The 21,664-nt window shown below is 35.1% G+C and overlaps 1 protein-coding gene and 2 long non-coding RNA genes across 9 annotated transcripts in view; 2 read left to right on the top strand and 1 right to left on the bottom strand.

Moving 5' to 3' along the window:
• Window positions 1–21,664, top strand: part of LOC126764065 (inositol polyphosphate-5-phosphatase A) — a 721,948-nt gene that overhangs the window by 394,139 nt on the left and 306,145 nt on the right. The gene's annotated exons all lie outside the window — the stretch shown is intronic.
• Window positions 1–21,664, top strand: part of LOC126764263 (uncharacterized) — a 367,932-nt gene that overhangs the window by 149,287 nt on the left and 196,981 nt on the right. The gene's annotated exons all lie outside the window — the stretch shown is intronic.
• LOC126764364 (uncharacterized) lies at window positions 2,949–4,134 on the bottom strand. The gene is made up of 3 exons (XR_007667976.1): window positions 4,073–4,134; window positions 3,854–4,009; window positions 2,949–3,779 (listed from the first exon to the last, which is right to left on the bottom strand). It is a non-coding gene; the product is annotated as an uncharacterized LOC126764364 (long non-coding RNA).

Here is a 21,664-nt window from a genome sequence, read left to right as displayed (position 1 = left end):
CGAAATGCTTATGCACCTTCACAAGCCAATTCCTGGAAGTGCATCACGCCACCACACTGCAGGCTAGACGGAATTTAGGTATAAAATTATGTTAAGCACTAATTTTAGTCACATTTTATGTCAATCAATAAAGTAATGCGGTCGCGCTGCCATCCATGCAGCACCGTTGTTAAACGCGAAAACAATTTTGTTTTTTTTTAGCTTTCTCAACGAGAGATGTAATGGTTGTTGGCAGAAAATCCAAGCTGTGCCGAAAAAAATAAACGAATGGCCGCCGATTGTAACCTCTTCCCTTGCCGCTATACACCTTCGCCGACACACCAGCGTAAATATGTATGTTTGTGTGTGAGCTTGCATACATATCGACGCAGATTTTTGCGAGCCGCGTAAAAATATTTCAGAACTTCAAAATATTTTTTACATTCCTTGACAAATACAGTCAATCCCAGTTATGTGCCACAATCAATGATACAGATTTTTGTGGTTTGTTAAAAATAAAAATATAGAATGGTACATAAGCGAGTGCGGATACTTAAGCGAGTCGTATTTAAAACAATAATTTCGATGTATTTAAAAATACAAAGCCTGAGATGCAGCAAGACATAGGCAGCTAAGAAGGATGATTTTCATTTAAGCTGAGTACTACTTAACCGGGATTGACTGTGCACAAAAATCAGAAGAATATTGAATATTTTGTTTGAAAAATTCCTTGACTTGAAATTCGACAAATAAACTATGTTGTCAATTTTATTCTAATATATTTAAATATACTTATATTTGCGGGGTTGTCACTTTTTCCTTCTCATATATTTCAGAAATATAATCAATTTATAATTTTTAGCTTTTGGAATCGTCGCGAAAAGGCGCTTGTTGGCAAGGCATGCTCGGGGAGAGGTGTATGGAATTGGTTTTATGAATGAATCGAATTTGCTTTTTGAAAGTGCGTTTGCGTTCATGAATGAAAATTTTGTTGTTTTGTAATTTACTATAAATTTTGACGTCGCCATATTGATTTCTGATGCTATTTGAGACGATTGTTATTTTTGTAGAACAATATTTGTAATTTTCGCGGGTGATATATCTACATGTGAACGCATATAAGTATGTATATTGTGTATGCATTCCCTACAAGAACGATGATAATCATATGATCAATCATATGACAATCACTAGTGACACAATTTTCTGCCACTGGTTGAGTGCAAGTTTCTATCACAGTTTTAAGGGCAATATGAAAAAGTTTACAAAAACTTTTCTATTCATGTAATATTGCATTTCTTTCTTACATACTGGGTTTAACAACTTGAACAACATATAGCTACACTGCTCACTCCAACGGTGTTTAGAATAAAAATTTATATCATTAATGATAGGTATAAATTAGATATCTGCATGAATATACCCATATCTAGCTTAACAGACCTGTACAGTAGTGTAGTGTTCTTAAAAATACTGCACACATTCTTTGCTGTACAGTATTCTTCTTAGGGCAGAAGTAGGTAGCACAGCATTTTTATTGTTCTCGCTTAGAGTGAGAACAGTATATGGTTGTACTCTTCGTGAATCAGTACTACATTTGTATTTTTTTAATACGAGGGACATCAAGCGATATTATAGGGACAGTTTGTGTGTGCTATTGTACAACTGTGCAGATGAGTTCAGTATTATTAACACGTGCATAAACATGGATTTTAAGGAAAACGAGGCTCGTGCAATGAACGCACAAGAAAATGTAAGTTTTTGTTGCAATGAAATTCTCACATTTTGATGGAAAACAAAGAAATATATAGAATTCAAGATATTAATTTAAATAATATTAGCGGACTGGTGAAACTTCTTGCTTCGTTTGAGGCTTGTTCGAAAAAGCTGGAGGGTAACAATTATCCAGCGTTGCATTTGACTATTCCACATATTAATAACCTAAAAAAAATATCCACTTCACAATACAATGACATCGAAACAGTACAAAAATGCAAGTTTTCACTTTTAAAATATTTTGATTCCATAGTTCATTATAATTTAAACAAATTTCACAAAATTTTTTATTTTTATTTCCACCCACAAATAAATTGACAAAATTCATAGATTTAGAAAATGAACAAATTATCTGCATGATTTTAGCAATTCCGGCGAGCAGTGCAGCATCTGAAAGGGTTTTTTCTGTAGCAAAAAATTTAATCAGCGAAAAACGCTCAAAACTTGCCACCACTGAAGGCTTGGTAAACAAAATAACGTTTCTCCATTCCAATATTAATGAATTAAATATAGAATCATTTGTGGCATAAAATAATTAATAAAAATACTTTGAAGTAAAATATTATTAGTTGCTAAGCTCTTTGTTTTATAATAAATACATTTTCACCGAAAAAATAAAACCAATATTTTTTTATCTTATTCTTGCATATGACATACCAGTTACGAAGATTCTCTCACTGTACAGTAAGTAAACTGCACACCAATTTTGCTGTACTCATTAACAGCTGTACAACTATGGAGTGTCAATACAGTCAATATTTCCATATTCACTCTCACTAAATTATACTGTGCAGAAAAAGAAGTGTGCCCACTTCAAGAATAAGTAATTCATTTGCCGTAAGTCTAATATAAATCTCTGTCGTGAATGTCTGTTATGCTTGATGTCAACATCATGCATGTGTGTCTATCACATATGATGTAAAAATCATGCATTTGTGACAATCATATATGATGTAAAATTCAGGCATGTGTGACTATCACATATAATGTAAATATCATGCAGTTGTGACAGTCATATATGATGTAAGCACATGTAAAAATTATGCATTTATTAATTTATTGTAATTAAGTTTATTTAGAAAAAATTAAATTCATTTTAATTCATGTAATATTAATTCATTCATTAATTCATATTATAAAAAAATTGTACAAAAATAATAAAAAAAATTATGTAAAATTAAAGCTTCATTTTTATACCCTGAACAGGGTATATTAAGTTTGTCACGAAGTTTGTAACACCCAGAAGGAATCGTCGGAGACCCTATAAAGTATATATATAAATGATCAGTATGTCGAGCTGAGTCGATTTAGCCATGTCCGTCTGTCTGTCTGTCCGTCTGTCCGTCTGTCTGTACATATACGAACTTGTCTCTCAGTTTTTAAGATATCGTTTTGAAATTTTGCAAACTTCATTTTCTCCTCAAGAAGCTGCTCATTTGTCGGAACGGCCGATATCGGACCACTATAACATATAGCTGCCATACAAACTGAACGATCGGAATCAAATGCTTGTATGGAAAACTTTCACATTTGACAAGATATATTCACGGAACTTGATATATGTTATTTTCTAAGGTAACAATGTAATCTCCGAAGAAATTGTTCAGATCGGTTAACTATAGCATATAGCTGCCATACAAACTGAACGATCGGAATAAAGTTCTTGTATGGACCACTTTCACATTTGACAAAATATATTGACGAAATTTGATATTTGTTTTTTTTTAAGGCAACACTGTAATCTGTAAAAAACTTGTTTAGAACGGATTACTATAGCATATAGCTTCCATACAAACTGAACACATAGTTACTAACAGAAATGCACCTGTGAAGGGTATTTAGCTTCGGTTCAACCGAAGTTAACGTTTTTTCTTATTTTGTTTGAATTTGTTTAGTTTTTAAATGTAGTTATTGTTTCCGTTTGTTTTTTAAATAAGTACGCTGGTTTAATTTGTGATGGCTGAGCAGTATTGACCGCTTTATATTTTGTTCGAAACTCCTACACCCTTGTTGTTGAAACACATCTAAATTAAAAAAATATATATATTAGTAAACATTTTATGTAAACATTAAGTTGAATTTATATATATGTATGTACTTTTTAAAATGGTCTCAACCAGCGCCAACTTGAATAGGGATTCTTGCTCCATCTGCCATCCTAATTATATCCTTCGAAGAGCTTATCTGAGAAAACCTTCGGTATTACGTCTGTTACATTATCACTGGCGGTTTTAAGTTTATGGAAGAATGTAGTCTTAAAAGAAGTAAAAGTATTGTAACTAGTAGTAAACTTATTATATTTTATTTTTTAGGTTACCATTGTTTGGGCATAGTCTTGGCTTTGCAGTCTATTTTCCACTTCCGCAACTGTTGCTTGCGACAGCATCGGAAAAGTGCTAGCGACGTCGTCCAGCTCTTTGTCAATCACTTCGTCGGTCATGTGGCACACTGACTGCTCCAGTCGTTTTAAGAGAACTTTGCATTCTCTGATCGACTTATTTTACAAATTTTGTTATCGATATTTTCCCATTGTTTCCTCATTCTAAACAGCTGACAAGCATCTGAGAGGCTTTTATTGAAAATTTATAAATATTGTAAAATGCCATTTATTTTTTCAATTGCTTGTTTTGAAGCCAAAAGAAGGCGTAAAATTATGGAAATTAGGCGTAACAGACATCTGAGGAATGCCTCTAGCATTCTTAAAATTTCTGAAAAACGGTAAGTTAAATTCAACAACGTATTTGTGCCCATAATAATAGTGGCGAGTTTTACAGGTTTATTCAGTCGTTCTGTCTAAGTAAGGAATTATTTTTATTTGTTTTAAATAAACTAAGTCCCCATTTAAAGCCATCGAGGCTGTCCCACTCAATCCAATTGGCTGCTCTCCTTCGCTATCTGGCCATTGGTTCATACCAATTGGCAATAGCAAAGGACCACCATATCAACATTGGCAGAAGTACATTTGGCAAAATACTGCACAAAATTATTCGAAAATTGGAGATTTTAATATGCAACGATACCATTACATTGAAAATGACACCGCAGGATATGGAAAAGTCAAAGGAATATTTTAACAACAAGTTCCAGCTTCCTAATATTATCGCATGCGTAGATGGCACACATATCCGCATAAAGAAGCCCGTAAATAATGAATCTGTATATTTCAATAGAAAGGGATACTTTAGCCTTAATGCCATGGTGGTATGTTCTAAAATCAATATATTTGATTAAACAATTGTAAACAAGGTTTGTAATTACAACATAGAGATAATTGTTATTGATTGTACACATCCTGGGTCCTGTCATGACTCTTTTATTTGGAAGAACAGTCAGGCTCGGTTATATTTCTCCAGGGCGCTAAATGGACACTTTGTCCATTTGAGAATTTCGTTTTGACTCCATTTAGGAGGGCTGAAAATGGATCTCCGCAACATATTTTTAACAAAAAACATGCCGCTGCTAGAAATATTGTAGAGCTCACTATTGGCCTACTTAAAAGCAGATTTAGATGCATGCAACGGTCTTTAAATTATGAGCCCGGATTTGCATGCAGTATTATAAACGTATGTTGTGCTTTGCACAACATTTGCCGCAAGAATACTGGACCATTACAAGATGATTACTGCAGCTACGAAAACTTTGACTATGAAGACCCAGCAACTGAGTTCGAAGATCAACAAGATGGCACTTCAATAAGAAATGAAATAGCGCAATACTTGTCACAGTAATTGGCCAAATTCAATACTTTTTAAACAAGTCTTTTCTCTTTATCAATTAACTTTAAATTATACCAACGGATACTCAAGATTTAAACAATTTTGTTTTCTATGTATTTATTTGGAGTTTTCAGTTTTATTAATTATTATTAATGTTTTATTGTAGTATTGATTTGTATACTACAGCGAGATGCAAAAATAAATATACAATGTTCACATCGTTGTTTGTGCCACATTTTTTACAATAGATATGGTTATATTTATATATGACATACACCAGGTTAAGTTAAAGTTTAAAACCTCAAACATTATTATTTATCAGCCTTTTTAGAACTTCTAGCTTTTCTGCTTCAATTTTTTGAACTATGTGGTGGTGCTCAAGCTGTTGGCGGTTATGCTCCTCTTGATGTGTTATAAGTTTCTGTAGACTGGTTGCAATGGTTTTCATGGTGTCCAGTTGCGCAGCACACACTTCGTCCAAAGACTGCACATTTGATGTTTGGGGCCGTAACTTTCGACGTTTTGGGGTAGGCTCAGCTACCTCCTCAACAATTGGTGTTTCGGTTTGTATTGGCTCTTCAGTGCGTTGTGATATATTTTCTGCTTCTGTGTGCTCTTCCGGTACTCCAAAAGTAAGGGCACCTTCCAACCCATTCACCATTTCGAACAGACCACATATTTTTGCAACTTCCTCCTCAATTGGTAAAATAACGGTCTGATCATATGGACCTCCCCCGGTGGCTTTGCCTTCCTTCTTATTGTGCGCCAGTTTTTTGCGAATATGCATTTTCCAATCGAGCCATACCTTTTAAGAAAACCCGAACTTACTTTTGTTTAACATTTATATTTGCTGTTAACCTGAAATGCCTTACTTTTTTCCAACCGGCAATGTCCTTGATAGGTGGGCCAGCAGCATTTAGTTTGCAGACTAATGCATGCCTTTTGTCAGCAGCTATTGTCCGGTCACCTTTAATGAAGCCTCTGGCTAAATCCTGGTTCAATTTCATGAATTCCACGAAAACGTTATCTTGCATTTGGGTTTTATGTTTGTCCCTGCAATGAAGATTATTTAATACTCATAATATATGACATCAATTAACAAATTTAATAGTTACTTACATGTTGCTGGTTTCGTTTTCCCCAAATAATTCCCATGACATGAAACAGCTGACGAGCTTAAGCATTGTTGCCACAGCAGTGATTTTAAAATCGCGTTGTTTTTATTTAAGAATGCTTTGATATTGTATGAAAACTATTCATTGTTCTTTAAATAAGTTAACTCAATAATTTTTATTTTGGATATAATATGTTGGACATGCCAAGGATTGCAGAAGTCAAATCGTATGGTTTTTTTTTTCATATTAATATCAAGGCAAAGAGGTTATCCTCAAAGCAAATATCATAAAGCAAACAATATTCAGTGCTCCCACATTTGTTACAAATACGATGAAAAATATTCCGGTTTGTAAGAAACATCGACGGACTAACAAGGTTATTAACTAATGTTAATTATTTAAAATTTCAAAGAAACCGGCAATACTAATAAAAGAAATAACATTAGTATTACTTAAATAAATTAAAGAATACATCTTTGCATAAAGTTTTATATAATTTATAACGAACACCAAATGAATAGTTGGGAATTTGTTCCGCAAAGCAAGTCAACAATGCCTCACAATCGGTTATCGTTGTAGCAATTCACTAACAGCTGTTGTTGAATATTTCCTTTCGGATTGAGCGATGCATGATTTTTTTGAGTATATCAGCAAATAATGTAAAAAATTCGTATATATATATATATAATTTAAAAAGGTCATGAGTAGCACCTACAAATATCAAAGGATATATAAAAAAATTTTCTTATAGAAAATAATTTCTCATTTTAACACATTTTGCCATTTACTTTTCATTTCACTGCCAACAAAGAACTCGGATTCGATTCACAAAAAATAATGTGAATGTGAAAGTGGGAGCATCAAATATGTGATAATGTGATAATGTGAATATGAGGTTTGGTTGTGAACTAGTGTCGATTGGCCTTCACTAAGGGTTTTTTGGTTCTGCAAAATGAAAATTAAAAACACATTTTTCTCCAATTTGTCTAGCCTTTCTTGTATATTCTTTTGGCCCGCAATGATCCTTTTTAACTCTTCAAGAATATCTTAAATTTAAAAAGTTAATATATATTTTATTAGAAACTTTAAGTTAAAAATTACCTGTGTTTTGTTGTGTTCTTGATATTCCCACTGGATACTGGCGCCGCTCAATCACGATTGGAATCTCTACTAAAAAATTAATAATTTTTAATATATTTATACTTATTTCGATGAGTATTTTCCTTTTAACTTACCACCTTCATCTTGCGTCTCGAATAAGTCACTCATTTGTATATATAATAATTATATTATGATTATATTATATTATAATTATATTATATTAATTATATTAGATTAACATCATAAAAATATACAGTATTGTTAAAATGTCGTGCAACATATTGCATTTGGAGTTTGTTGCTTAACATATGAACAATACTGTATATTTTTTATGATGTTTTATATTTGTTATTATATTTTTTATTATGTTGCATTTATATACAGTTTTGGTCGTATTAATAAAACCAAAATTGTATATTAAAGTGCTAAAGTTGTGGAATTGAAAGTGGACTGTGCAAATCCGTGCTTAATGGGAAAATGTGTTAAAAAGATGGTGTAAAAGTGGTATTAGCAAATATTTCTCTTCGATAAGAATATTTATTTGCAATCAATGTCTTCGATAGGAACTGTTAACATTTCTTTATCTAACTCACTTGCGACTACAATCCCTAGGCCACTTGACGATTCTATAGGTTGATTAAAGTAGTTTTCAGTCTTTCTGAAAACTTTGCAGACAATTTCATACGACTGTTGAGACTTTATGACATTAAATACTTTAATTGGTCCTGTCAACTCACTAAAACAAAAACTGTCTTTCTGCTTGTTGTGATTTAAATCAAATGATGCAAATTTTGGCACATTCTCTGAATTTGATTCAATACCCTGTCTTTCATCAAGTCTAAGATATATTTGCAGTAGAATTTTATTGGGTTTATTTGCAAGTTTTTTTATATTCTGCATATAGTTTTCGAAACGATACGCTGAAAAAGAATCTAATGGTCCAAACTGTTTCGCCCAATCTACCAAGTGAAGTAGTCCATGAATATTAAAGCTAGCCAATTCATCACCATATAAAATTCCAAAAATATTGACGAAATCTGTTAGCATTTTCTGGGCAATATCGGCTTCGATTCGGTGAGATTTTTCATTAGAGAAAAGTCGAATACTACTATGTAGCAGCAGAAAGTGATAGTATTGATCGGTACTGATACAATCTTTAAGAACGAATATACCAGAATAAAGCAAAAACTGCCTAAACTCAGTCGATTTCCAATTATGAATCTCATCTAAACTTCTAGATATGCGGCCAAACTCTGATGGGATAAATTTAGAGACATAGTCAAGCTTTTCGTTAATAATAGTATGATTGGCCTTTTTTGTTGCAAGTTTAAGTAATTTCTTTGTTACTCCTAAGTCGACTAAGTGCATACTATCAAGAGGAAACTGGGAAACCATCCCAAAATCTGATTCTTCCAAATTGCTCTTTTTGAATTTGAAATCTTCCAAATGATGCGCTGGATTTGAACGTAATATAAACGTTGTATCCGATTTTAAGGAACCGACGTTTTTTTGAAAACTTACTCTATTTTTTTTGCAAGTACCTTCCTGGTAGCATTTTAGACAATCATTTTTGCCGTTGTGTGATATAACACCTGTTACAAAAGCCCTCGCTGAGGAGTCACAAAAAAAAGACGAATGTTAAATTTTAAAACGTTTGGCTTAAATCCAACTTTAATGCCGGTTGCCCTTAGCGACACGACCTCGGCACAAAATTCGGACAGGAATAGATCTATATTACTTGGCTTCTTGAACCCGGAATAGCATACTATCATAAACGGGCTTATATTAGGGAAACCTACAACTGAACCTAAGATAGGACATAATACCCTGTTTGAACTTTTATGCAATTTTAACCCATCAACTCCTCTATCTAAATAAACCTCATTTTTCCCTTCCAAGTAATTAAACGGACTTGAAATAAAATAGTTTTGAATTCCTAGGTACAAAAATTCTCCATCTTGCATTTTTGTGATATTTATTTTTTCTTTACTAGTATTTAATAGTGTTTTTGCAGATAGTGGCATACCATCAATACCTAATTTGCGCAGATCTTCTAAAGCGATTTGCGATATGTTGTTTCTGATGGCCCACGACTTGATTTCATTGCATTTATTTATTTCGCCATTATTTTCTGAAAAGACACTAAACCCTATAGAGGTGGACGCTTCAACGTATCACTAGCATCACTTTCATAATTTCCTACCACTGAAGGATCAGGTTCCCTATTGCTTACAAGAGGAATCCTTTCAAAAACGCACTAGAACTTACACTTCCACTTTCACTTTCGCCTTTCAAATATTTTTGTATAACTTTTATGTAGGACTGGAAAGTCCTTTTCTCTTTAGAAAGACAATTATCAAAATGTCTTCTTTTCATTTCACTTATTTTTTTATTGTTTCAAAATATATTCCACTTCAAAATATATTAACTTTAATTTTATTTCACTTGCACTTGTTTTCTTCTACTTCCACTATACTATATTTACGTGTTTAACACGTTGACTGCCAACTATAGTATGATTTCCCTTCCAGGAAGCCAACTACGAGTTATCTCGTACTACCTAAAACTATCACTTTTTGTGTAGCTACGAGTAAAACCGTATTATAATAGTGTTAGTATCGATAAATGGCTTCTGGGAAAATAAAAAAATTTTGAGTTTGGATTCCGTGAGCTTTTTTTTATTAAAAAAAAAAAAAATTATGGAAAAATTCATTCAATATAATGGAAAAATTAACTCAAATACAATAAATAAAGACATATATTATTGTTTGTGGTAGTTTTTAAAACAATTGTCCACTCAAAGGGCTGGCTTCTCTGGACGGGCTGGACAGAAGTAACGGGTTTCTCGGCGTTTTTTTTCTTGGGTACACACACGACATGGCTTTGTCGGACGCTGTTTTTTCCGTTGGTGGTAAACACTCTAAATAATGGAGCTCTTTAGATCTATTTTTTTTTTTAAAGTGGTTGAAAATCTTCAATCAACGCCAAGACGAATTCTTCTCTGAACTTTATCAGTTTTATTTTAGATGAAGTTACTTTTTGGTAAATTCTGTGAGCATTTTGTATATACATATATCTCTATAATATGAAGTGAAACCTTTTTGTGCCATCTAATAGTCTTTCTTAGAGATGAGTAGTACGAAATCATTTGATCTGATCGGTCAATGCCAGGCATTCCATTATTGTAATCTCGAATTATATTCGCTTTCATAGAAATTGTTCCATTGCGATTGAGCCCCTCTACCATTTCAATAGCGTGCATGTTTGAAATGGAAAGGACTTCTCGTCTGTCTTTCCATTTGCATACAGTAACAGAACCATTTGTCTGCCAAAAGCACTCCCCTCTTTTTAGTTTACGATTTACCACATCTTTGGGGTTTCCTTTTCTGTTACTTCGTAGGGTTCCACACACATAAGTTTTTCGTGTATACAAAACTTTTGTAAGACTAACTGAATTATAAAACTTATCCATGTAAACCGCGTAGCCTTTATCGAGATAGTCCTTAAGTAAATGTAAAACAACGTCAGCAGTGTGACCTACATTATGGGTAGTTCCCTCAGATTTTCCGCTGTAAATTTTTATTTTTATTACAAGACCGTCGGACTCACCTAGTTCATATAGTTTGACACCATATTTGTGTCTTTTATTTTTTATGTATTGGCGGAAAAGCAATCTTCCCCGCCATAGCATCATGGATTCGTCAATACAAATATTTTTACTTGGTACATAGTTTTCACGCATAACATCGTAGAAATGATTTAGGATTGGTCTCACCTTGTATAATCTGTCGGTAGATGGTTGTGAGTTATCAACCAAATGAAAATAACGAAGTATCAACTGGATTGCGGCTCATATGTGTGCGCCAAAAGTTTTCATTATATATGGGGTGATTTTTTAAGAGCTTGATAACTTTTTTTAAAAAAAAACGCATAAAATTTGCAAAATCTCATCGGTTCTTTATTTGAAACGTTAGATTGGTTCATGACATTTACTTTTTGAAGATAATTTCATTTAAATGTTGACCGCGGCTGCGTCTTAGGTGGTCCATTCGAAAGTCCAATTTTGGGCAACTTTTTCGAGCATTTCGGCCGGAATAGCCCGAATTTCTTCGGAAATGTTGTCTTCCAAAGCTGGAATAGTTGCTGGCTTATTTCTGTAGACTTTAGACTTGACGTAGCCCCACAAAAATAGTCTAAAGGCGTTAAATCGCATGATCTTGGTGGCCAACTTACGGGTCCATTTCTTGAGATGAATTGTTCTCCGAAGTTTTCCTCAAAATGGCCATAGAATCGCGAGCTGTGTGGCATGTAGCGCCATCTTGTTGAAACCACATGTCAACCAAGTTCAGTTCTTCCATTTTTGGCAACAAAAAGTTTGTTAGCATCGAACGATAGCGATCGCCATTCACCGTAACGTTGCGTCCAACAGCATCTTTGAAAAAATACGGTCCAATGATTCCACCAGCGTACAAACCACACCAAACAGTGCATTTTTCGGGATGCATGGGCAGTTCTTGAACGGCTTCTGGTTGCTCTTCACCCCAAATGCGGCAATTTTGCTTATTTACGTAGCCATTCAACCAGAAATGAGCCTCATCGCTGAACAAAATTTGTCGATAAAAAAGCGGATTTTCTGCCAACTTTTCTAGGGCCCATTCACTGAAAATTCGACGTTGTGGCAGATCGTTCGGCTTCAGTTCTTGCACGAGCTGTATTTTATACGGTTTTACACCAAGATCTTTGCGTAAAATCTTCCATGTGGTCGAATAACACAAACCCAATTGCTGCGAACGGCGACGAATCGACATTTCACGGTCTTCAGCCACACTCTCAGAAACAGACGCAATATTCTCTTCTGTACGCACTGTACGCATTCGTGTGGTTGGTTTAATGTCCAATAAAGTAAACTGAGTGCGAAACTTGGTCACAATCGCATTAATTGTTTGCTCACTTGGTCGATTATGTAGACCATAAATCGGACGTAAAGCGCGAAACACATTTCGAACCGAACACTGATTTTGGTAATAAAATTCAATGATTTGCAAGCGTTGCTCGTTAGTAAGTCTATTCATGATGAAATGTCAAAGCATACTGAGCATCTTTCTCTTTGACACCATGTCTGAAATCCCACGTGATCTGTCAAATACTAATGCATGAAAATCCTAACCTCAAAAAAATCACCCGATACATAGCTTGTTTGTGGTCCAGTAATGTTCTATTGTTGGAAAAGTACAAGGTCCCATTTGCAATAAAAGTTCAATAAAAACTTTCGTCTCTGTAGGACTTACGTATTGCCAATTTGATATCCTTTTAGATTTTTTATAGCATTTTGATTCCCATTTTCCAATGTTGCAATTTCTTGCGCAGCATATAAATTAGTTTGTTCTACCAGTAGTGCAAGAAACTCATCCGAAAAAAATAAGTCCACCAGCGTTTGTACTGTAAAATTTGATGTATCTTATTTCACACCAACATTTTCTTCGAAAAGAAATAATTCAGGATTGTGTTGAACTTCTGTCCACAAATCATCATTCTCATTTGACGTTGTTGCTTGAAAATTGTCGTCATTACTATCAGATTCGGGGACGTCTTCAGGTTCGGAGATGACTTCATCTTCACTAACACTTGTATTCTCAGAAGGCTCATAAATCTCGTTATTACCATCACTTAGATTTGCGTTGTACTCAATTTCACTTTGATTCAGTGACCTTTTCTTATCCATATTGTGTTCTTGATAATTATAACAGTAATTTTAGAGAATGTTTATAAATCTAAAAAGAAAGAAAATAATAATAAAATTATGATAATTTTAATAAATAATAATAACTATAAAACAAAATACTATAGAAAGCAAAAATGATGTTTTTTTAGGAAAAAAAGGATCTACCTACTACGAGATAATTCGTAGCGTTCTTTCCCAGAGGCCAACTACGAGATAACTCGTAGGTCCTATTTCTCCTTAAAAAACATCATTTTTGATTTTTGATGATACCAATGATCTAGAAATAGAGTTATTAGTAATATATTGTGAAAAAATCAAAATGTCATTTATGGACAGTTTTCAGAAAATGGCCTTGGCAGTCAACGTGTTAATAAGAATAAGATCTTACAACGGCTGATATACATACAGTGTATGTATGCATGTACATATATATGTCTACACTGTGTGTATATCAGCTATTTCAGTTTTGCACGTGTAATCATAGCCCGAAAGAAAATAATCTGAATCGTCTCTTTCTTACTTATGGATAGGTATACACTAATTTCTGAAGTCTATGCATTTGTGAAAAATGTGAGAAAATTGCTATTGTGTTAGTTTCTATCATTTAATTCTTGTAGGGTTGTTTGTGTGGGAATGTCATACGCACATATTTACATGTGTACGCATATACATACATAAGTATGTGTGATGATGTTTTAGACGATTGTTGGTTTTGTTGAACAACATTTGAAGTTTTTACGAGCGATATGTGTTTTTTTACTACTACCTACTACCACCTCATGTCTCTCCCACAGGAGAACAAAGTATTACTTCACGGGAGAGAAGAAGACGTTTAAGTCTCCTCTATTGCACGGACTGACTGACGCCTAATCTGTTCTAAATGTCTCCATTTTGTCGTAATTAGATTTGCCGCTTCGCTGACAGCTTTCCACTTTACAGAGGACAAGTACATACATAAGTGCTGTCAAATTTTCCACCGTGATACTACCTCCAAGGGTGGTTTTCAGCTTCTCCCTTATACTAGAAAACCGAGGGCAATAAAAGAACACGTGTTCAGAGTCTTCTATACACTCTGTACACGTCGGACAATATTGACTAAAGTCATGACGATATTTAAATAGGTAGCTTCTGAAGCAACCATGCCCACTGAGTATTTGGGTAAGGTGGAAATCCAGGTCTCCATGTTGTCTACATATCCACAAATGTATGTCCGAAATCAGTCGGTAGGTCCACCGTCGTTTGCATGAAGTTTGCCACCGCTGCTGCCACATTGCAATGCTTTTTATTCTCTCTTCTCTTTTTGCTGTGGTAGACGTCTCTGATAACTTATATTTTCGCGCGAATTCGTCTCCCTGGATGTCAATCGGCGCCATAATCAATTTAGCTATTACCTCAGCAGCGTCAATTGAAATTGTTCGCACGTATTGCTGCAAGCCTATGCACTGTGTTAATTGGTCTAGCATATGATTTTGTTTCTAGCGCCTGTATCCATATTGGAGCCGCATACAGGATCACTGAGCTTATTGCCTTAGCTATTAAACATCGTCGGCTGGAACGCACACAACCTTTATTTGCCATCATTCTAGATAACGCAATATATATATTTTACTTGCTTTACTTGCCGCATTTTCTTAGTGGTTCTTGAACTTTAATCTTGAGTCCACTATTACCCCAAGATACTTCAACTCCGGCTGTGAAGTAATCTCATATTCTCCAATGGTCAGTGATATTTTCTCCTCAATTTTCCTTGAGCTTATAAGCAATGATTCTGTTTTCTGCTCAGCCAGCTCAAGACTCATGGTAGCAAACCATCGGCGGAGACCATTTATGCTGTCATTGCATTTAATCCGGAAGTCATCCACATGTTTAGCTACAGCTACCACTATGAGGTCATCCCCAGTCGTACATCAGGTTCTATAGCAACGGGCCTAAAACTGAGCCTTGCGGTACTTCACTGGAGATAGTGTAGCTCTGAGTGCCCTCGTCCGTTTCGTATAGCAATCTCCTATTTTGAAAATAACTCATTATAATATTTATCAGATAATGAGGAGCGTGTATATCGTGTAGAGTTTTTATTATATTTGCCCACTTTGCGGAGTTGAACGCATTCTTCACATCCAGGGTTATTAGCGCGCAGTATTTTTTCCTACCACCTTTCCATCTTTTTCCACTTATTGCACATTTTGCAGTATCAACTACTTCTCTTAGTACGTCAATAGTAGACTTCTTTTTAATAAAGCCGTATTGTCTCTCTGATAATCCGCCGGTTTTTTGGATTGCTAACTCCAAGCGGTTTCTTACAATGCTTTCGTACACTTTCCCAATTGTGTCGAGCATGCAAAGAGGTCGATAAGATGAAGGTTCTTCTGGTGGCTTATTTGGCTTTGGCAGTAGAACCAGACTTTGGAGTTTTTGATTTTTTTCGCAATAGCCAATAGTCTGTGACTAATAGGGGTTTCTCCGTAACTTCATTTCATTTAATATAGACAATGGAGGCATGTGTCGGGAACAACGCTTCGACAACATTTTTCATAAATAATGCGTTCTTGGGTTGCTGCGACTTATTTTTGAATTTCGACAAACAAATTTTGTATGCCGTTGCCCAGGGGTCTATGTTCGCCTCTTCACTGAGCTTTTCGAAACAAGATCTCTTACTACGGATAATGGCTGACTTCAGAAGCTTTTTTTGGCATTTAAATGCTCCTTTGAGGCTGATTTCGTTATCACCTCCCTGGTCACGCTGTAGGCGGCGTCTAGCTGATTGACAAAGCTTCCTCAGCTTGGCAATTTCACCGTTCCACCAGTATACCGGTTTTCGATTGTTATAGTATCTCGTCCTACGCATAGTTGCATCGCATGCTACAACAAGTTCCTTCCGCACAGCGGATACTAAGTGGGCTGCGTTTTCGCCTAATGCCTTTGCCGCACTCCAGACGCTCTCAAAAACGTCAGTATCAAATTCCTTTTGCCGCCAACTTCGTTTTCGAGATGTATTTCTTGGACAATGTTCCGTTTCTTGGGAGAACGAAACTTCAGCAATTATAGCTATATGGTCACTATTTGTGTACCTATCTGACACCTTCCACTTAGTATGCCTACTAAGCACGTCGTTAGCAAACATTAAGTCTACTATTGAACCTTTATTTCCCTTTTGAAAGGTATTTTGTGTGTCACTGTTTAAAATCGTAAGGTTTGTTTGGCTCAAAAATTCTAGAAAATTCAAGCAGTAGGCCATGCGTTAAAATCTCCCGCATGAGATGCGTATGAAAGTTTTAAATGATAAAAAGTGAGATTTAAATATATTATTGTTGTAATATAGTAAGTTTTTTAGGATATTATGATAATATATCATATATATAGCATATATATGCATACATATGAAATTATTTTACATTATCAAAGATAAGAAATAATTAAAAAGTAGCTCATTTGCCCATTAACTACAAATATTGCTTGGAGAATTGCATAACTTAATAATAATGTTATCAATTTTGCGTAAATTCACAAAATTCGCAAAATAATATTCATATCAATTGATATGATAGCATGTAAACGTATAAAAATATAAGCCGAAAGGCCAACATGCGTCTGTAAAAGCAATGTATATTTCTGAGCATAATTTTTATTGAATTCTCAGCTCTGTTCACTCATTTCTGTTAAAATTTCTCCTGCCGAGCCAAAAGTGGTGAAATCCACTTACAGAAAATCCATGGCTCTTGACAGTTTACACGCTTGTCAGTAGTTGGACCTTCTCTATAATAAACATTCTCTGTTATTAGTTTTAATATGTCATCTGTCATCCAATCATTTTTATTATTTTCTTTCTTTTCTATTCCAAGTGAGTTTATCAAATTATCTCTTTTAAGTCGATCCATATACTTTCTGCACTTCCTGATGGGATATCATTTATTTTTTCATTAATTTCACTTTCAAATAGGCGTTTCACACTTTCGTCTCTCAACTTATCAAGATTTAGCTTAATTTTAGGCTTACTTTTTTTAAGTACGGCTAGCCTAATACGCAATTTTGCCAGTAGCAAGTTGTGATCCGAAGGTACATCCGCTCCTGGATATGTATTGACCTTTTTTACTGAGGAACAGAAGCGTTTAGTTATCAGAATGTAATCTGTTTGATATCTGATGATATTATCAGAGGCTTCCGATGGATATTTCCATGTATAAAGTCTTCTGGGAGGCAAGCTAAATAACACAGTACAACAGCTAATTTGGGGGTGAGAAATTAAAAGTCAGGGTGATGGTACTAGGTCACTATAGTAAAACCCTCAAAGGGTTTGGCGTTCGTATGTGTCAGTTTTTTTATGACGTTTTAAATTTTTTCCTTATCTTGATGTTTTTTCGCACACATACGAACGCCAAACCCTTTGAGGGTTTTACTATACTGACCTAGTACCATCACCCTGACTTGGTTTTTCTCACCCCCCCGACAATAATCCCAAAAATGTTCCACAGTGTAATGTGTTCGAAATTATTAATTTGTGTTCTTGACAAAATTGAATTAGTCGATCTCCTCTCTCATTTCTTTCATCTAAGCCGTATTGGCCTGCAACTCCTTCGACTTTTTCTCTTCCAACTTTTGCAATAAAATCGCCTTGAATTATATTTATTTCGTATGGTTTTGTTAATCGCATAAGTTCTTCTAGTTCATCATACAAAGTTTCTATTTCGTCATCACTTTTGTTGGCCGTTGGAGCATATACATACTTGAATAATATTAATATTCAGTGGTTTTGCAAATAACTTTAGCATCATTGATCTATCAGATTTCGGCACAAATCGGATGACAGATTTTGCAAGGTTTTCTTTAACTATAATGCCTACACCTTTCACTTATGCCAAGTAAATCGATGTCTATATTTTCCATTTCTAAAATCGTATTAGCTAGTTTTCCAGGCTCGTATAAACTTCTTGTGTTCCATGCTCCGATGTTCAAAGTTTGTTTTTTTTTACCTCCGGGGATTCTTAGCACCCTCGATTTGCTGAGACTGAGGGCCATTGTTTTGGTTGTACTATTATTGTCATATGATATGCTGGGAAGTATACTTCAGTGGTTTCCCTTTGCCTTCAGAAAGATTTACTGTTTTCCATCCTTACATATTTATATAGCGAACCGCTTGATACAAGTACAGACCTTCGCTTTCAGCCGTACTTATAGTAACAGACGCCGATATGTTGTGGATTGCTTTTAGCTTCGATATTCACTATCGACCTTACCGGCATGGACGGCCGTACTGGTAGCTCCGCTACCGTCAGCATCGCTCTTTGGATCATTATGTCTACTGAGCCCCCTCATCACGTCAAGATAGCAAATCCCCAAGGGGGAATTACAAAAAAAACACATACATATGTACATATATGTACATACATAGATAAATATATACAAAAAAAATAAAATATATATACAAAAAAGAATATTATATGTAAAGTGATATATACATATATACCTGAAAATTGCAAACTAATAAGAAATATACAGTGCTACAAAAACACGAAAAGTGCATTGACAAAACATTCAAAAAAATCCGGGCGCGAAAAATAATTTGCTAAATAATCTAAACGGGCGCGAAACTTAAAAAAACAATAATTTTCAAAAAAAGGAAAAACGAAGATTACCAATATATTGGGAATAAGTACGGAACATACCCAACAAGAAGCAAAGCGGAAAGGAGAGGAATACCCCACGGTGGCTTATCCCAATCTCATATACATCAGCAGCAAACGGACAGGAAACCGAGAGAAAACAAATTAAACGCAGTGCCATAACCTAACCCCCCTACATAACCGCATATAAAGCCCTCAAAAACAAAGTGATTGTGCCGACTCCATCTATTCTGTTTTTTTATTGGCATATACATATGTATGTTGAAAGTTTCAGTTCATCTTTCTAAAAAATGATTACAAACCTGTTAAATTTTATAGAACGGTTGTTACCAAACTGTTTGAACTTACGGTTGATTTCCAGGAAACCGAAAACAGTTTGGTACACTACATATGTACATTAGGGTGATTCAAAAATATTTTTTTTTTTTTCAATTGGTACTCGCAAAAATAGGTTCCTAGACACCTCTAAGAAAGCCTCTCCAAATATGAGTTTTTAATTGTAACGGTAAGATCCTCCGCCTAACGGTTTTCTATTTTTTCTTATTATCAGATAGAAAAATTTATATCTCGCTTCCAACTACTTGAAAAAATATCTTGTTAATTAGGTTTTGTAGGAAATTGAATGCTCTAAAATATGGTCTCTTATGATTTTTTCGTAAACCCAACTGTTTAAAAGATATTAACGGTTGAAATTTGACTATTTTTGGAAAAATTTTGTATTTCTTATGAATTTTATAACTCAATGAAAAAAAATTATTATGAATAGATTTTTGGAGAGGCTTTCTTAGAGGTGTCTAGGAACCTATTTTTCAGAGTACCAAACGAAAAACTTTTTTTTTTTTTTTGTATCCACCCTAATATGCATTGATGTTTGACGATGAATATCTCGTAAACGCTTAACTTAATCGAAATATCATCGTAGACCATTTGTATAGAGCGGTAAATTTCCTACAAAACTATGTGTTTCATCATTCATAATAATTTTTTTTCATTGAGTTATAAAATTAATAAGAAATAAAGAATTTTTCCAAAAATAGTCAAATTTCAACCGTTAATATCTTTTAAACGGTTGGGTTTACGAAAAAATCATAAGAGACCATATTTTAGAGCATTCAATTTCCTACAAAACCTAACTAACAAGATATTTTTTCAAGTAGTTGGAAGCGAGATATAAATTTTTCTATCTGATAATAAGAAAAATTAGAAAACCGTTAGGCGGAGGACCTTCCCGTTACAATTAAAAACTCATATTTGGAGAGGCTTTCTTAGAGGTCTCTAGGAACCTATTTTTGCGAGTACCAATTGAAAAAAAAAAAAAAAATTTTGAATCACCCTAATGTACATCCAAATATATGTATATTCTTCTTCTTTACTGGCGTAGACACCGCTTACGCGATTATAGCCGAGTTAACAACAGCGGGCCAGTCGTTTCTTCTTTTCGCTTCGTGGTGCCAATTGGATATTCCAAGCGAGGCCAGGTCTTTCTCCACTTGGTCCTTCCAACGGAGTGGAGGTCTTCCTCTTTCTCTGCTTCCCCCGGCGGGTACTGCGTCGAATACTTTCAGAGCTGAAGTGTTTTCGTTCATTCCGACAACATGAACTAACTAACGTAGCCGCTGTCTTTTAATTCGCTGAACTATGTCAATGTCCATCGAATGCGATATTCGCCGTGGAAGGACCATAAATCTTTCGCAGAATTTTCTCTCGAAAACTCGTAACGTCAACTCAACAGATGTTATCATCGTCCATACCTCTGCACCATATAACAAGACGGGAACTATGAGTGACTTACAGAGTTGGGTTTTTGTTCGTCGAGGGAGGACTTTACTTCTCAATTGCCTACTCAGTCCGAACTTATTGGCAGGAGTTATCCTGCGTTGGATTGCCAGGCTGACATTGTTGGTGGTGTTTACGCTGGTTCCAAGATGAACGAAATTATCAACGACTTCAAAGTTACTGTCAATAGTGACGTGAGTGCCAAGTCGCGAGTGCGACGACTGTTTGTTTGATAACAGGAGATATTTCGTCTTGCAGTCGTTCACTGCCAGACCCATTTGCTTTGCACCCTTGTCCAGTCTGGAGAAAGCAGAACTAACGGCGCGGGTGTTGAGGCCGATTATATCAATATCATCGGCATACGCCAGCAGCTGTACACTTTTAAAAAAGATTGTACCTGCTCGATTAAGTTGTGCAGCTCGAATTATTTTCTCCATACGCCAGCAGCTGTACACTTTTAAAAAAGATTGTACCTGCTCGATTAAGTTGTGCAGCTCGAATTATTTTCTCCACCCGCAGATTGAAGAAGTCGCACTATAGAGAGTCGCCTTGTCTGAAAACTAGTTTGGTTTCAAACGGCTCGGAGAGGTCCTTCCCGATTCTGACGGAGCTGTTAGTATTGCTCAACGTCAGTTTACACAACCGTATTAGTTTTGCGGGGATACCAAGACATCGCGACATAAAGGCAGCTACTTTTCGTGTTGTCGAAAGCAGCTTTGAAATCGACGAGGAGATGGTGTGAGTCAATTCTCTTTTCTCGGGTCTTTTCCAAGTTTTGGCGCTTGGTGAATATCTGGTCGGTTGTTGATTTGCCAGGTGTAACGCCACACTGACAAGGTCCAATCAGTTTGTTGACGGTGG

This window comes from Bactrocera neohumeralis, unplaced genomic scaffold, assembly GCF_024586455.1.
Source record: "Bactrocera neohumeralis isolate Rockhampton unplaced genomic scaffold, APGP_CSIRO_Bneo_wtdbg2-racon-allhic-juicebox.fasta_v2 cluster09, whole genome shotgun sequence".
Lineage (NCBI taxonomy): Eukaryota > Metazoa > Arthropoda > Insecta > Diptera > Tephritidae > Bactrocera > Bactrocera neohumeralis.
Note: the sequence above shows the minus strand (reverse complement) of the source record. Positions and strands in the feature narration are given on the sequence as shown.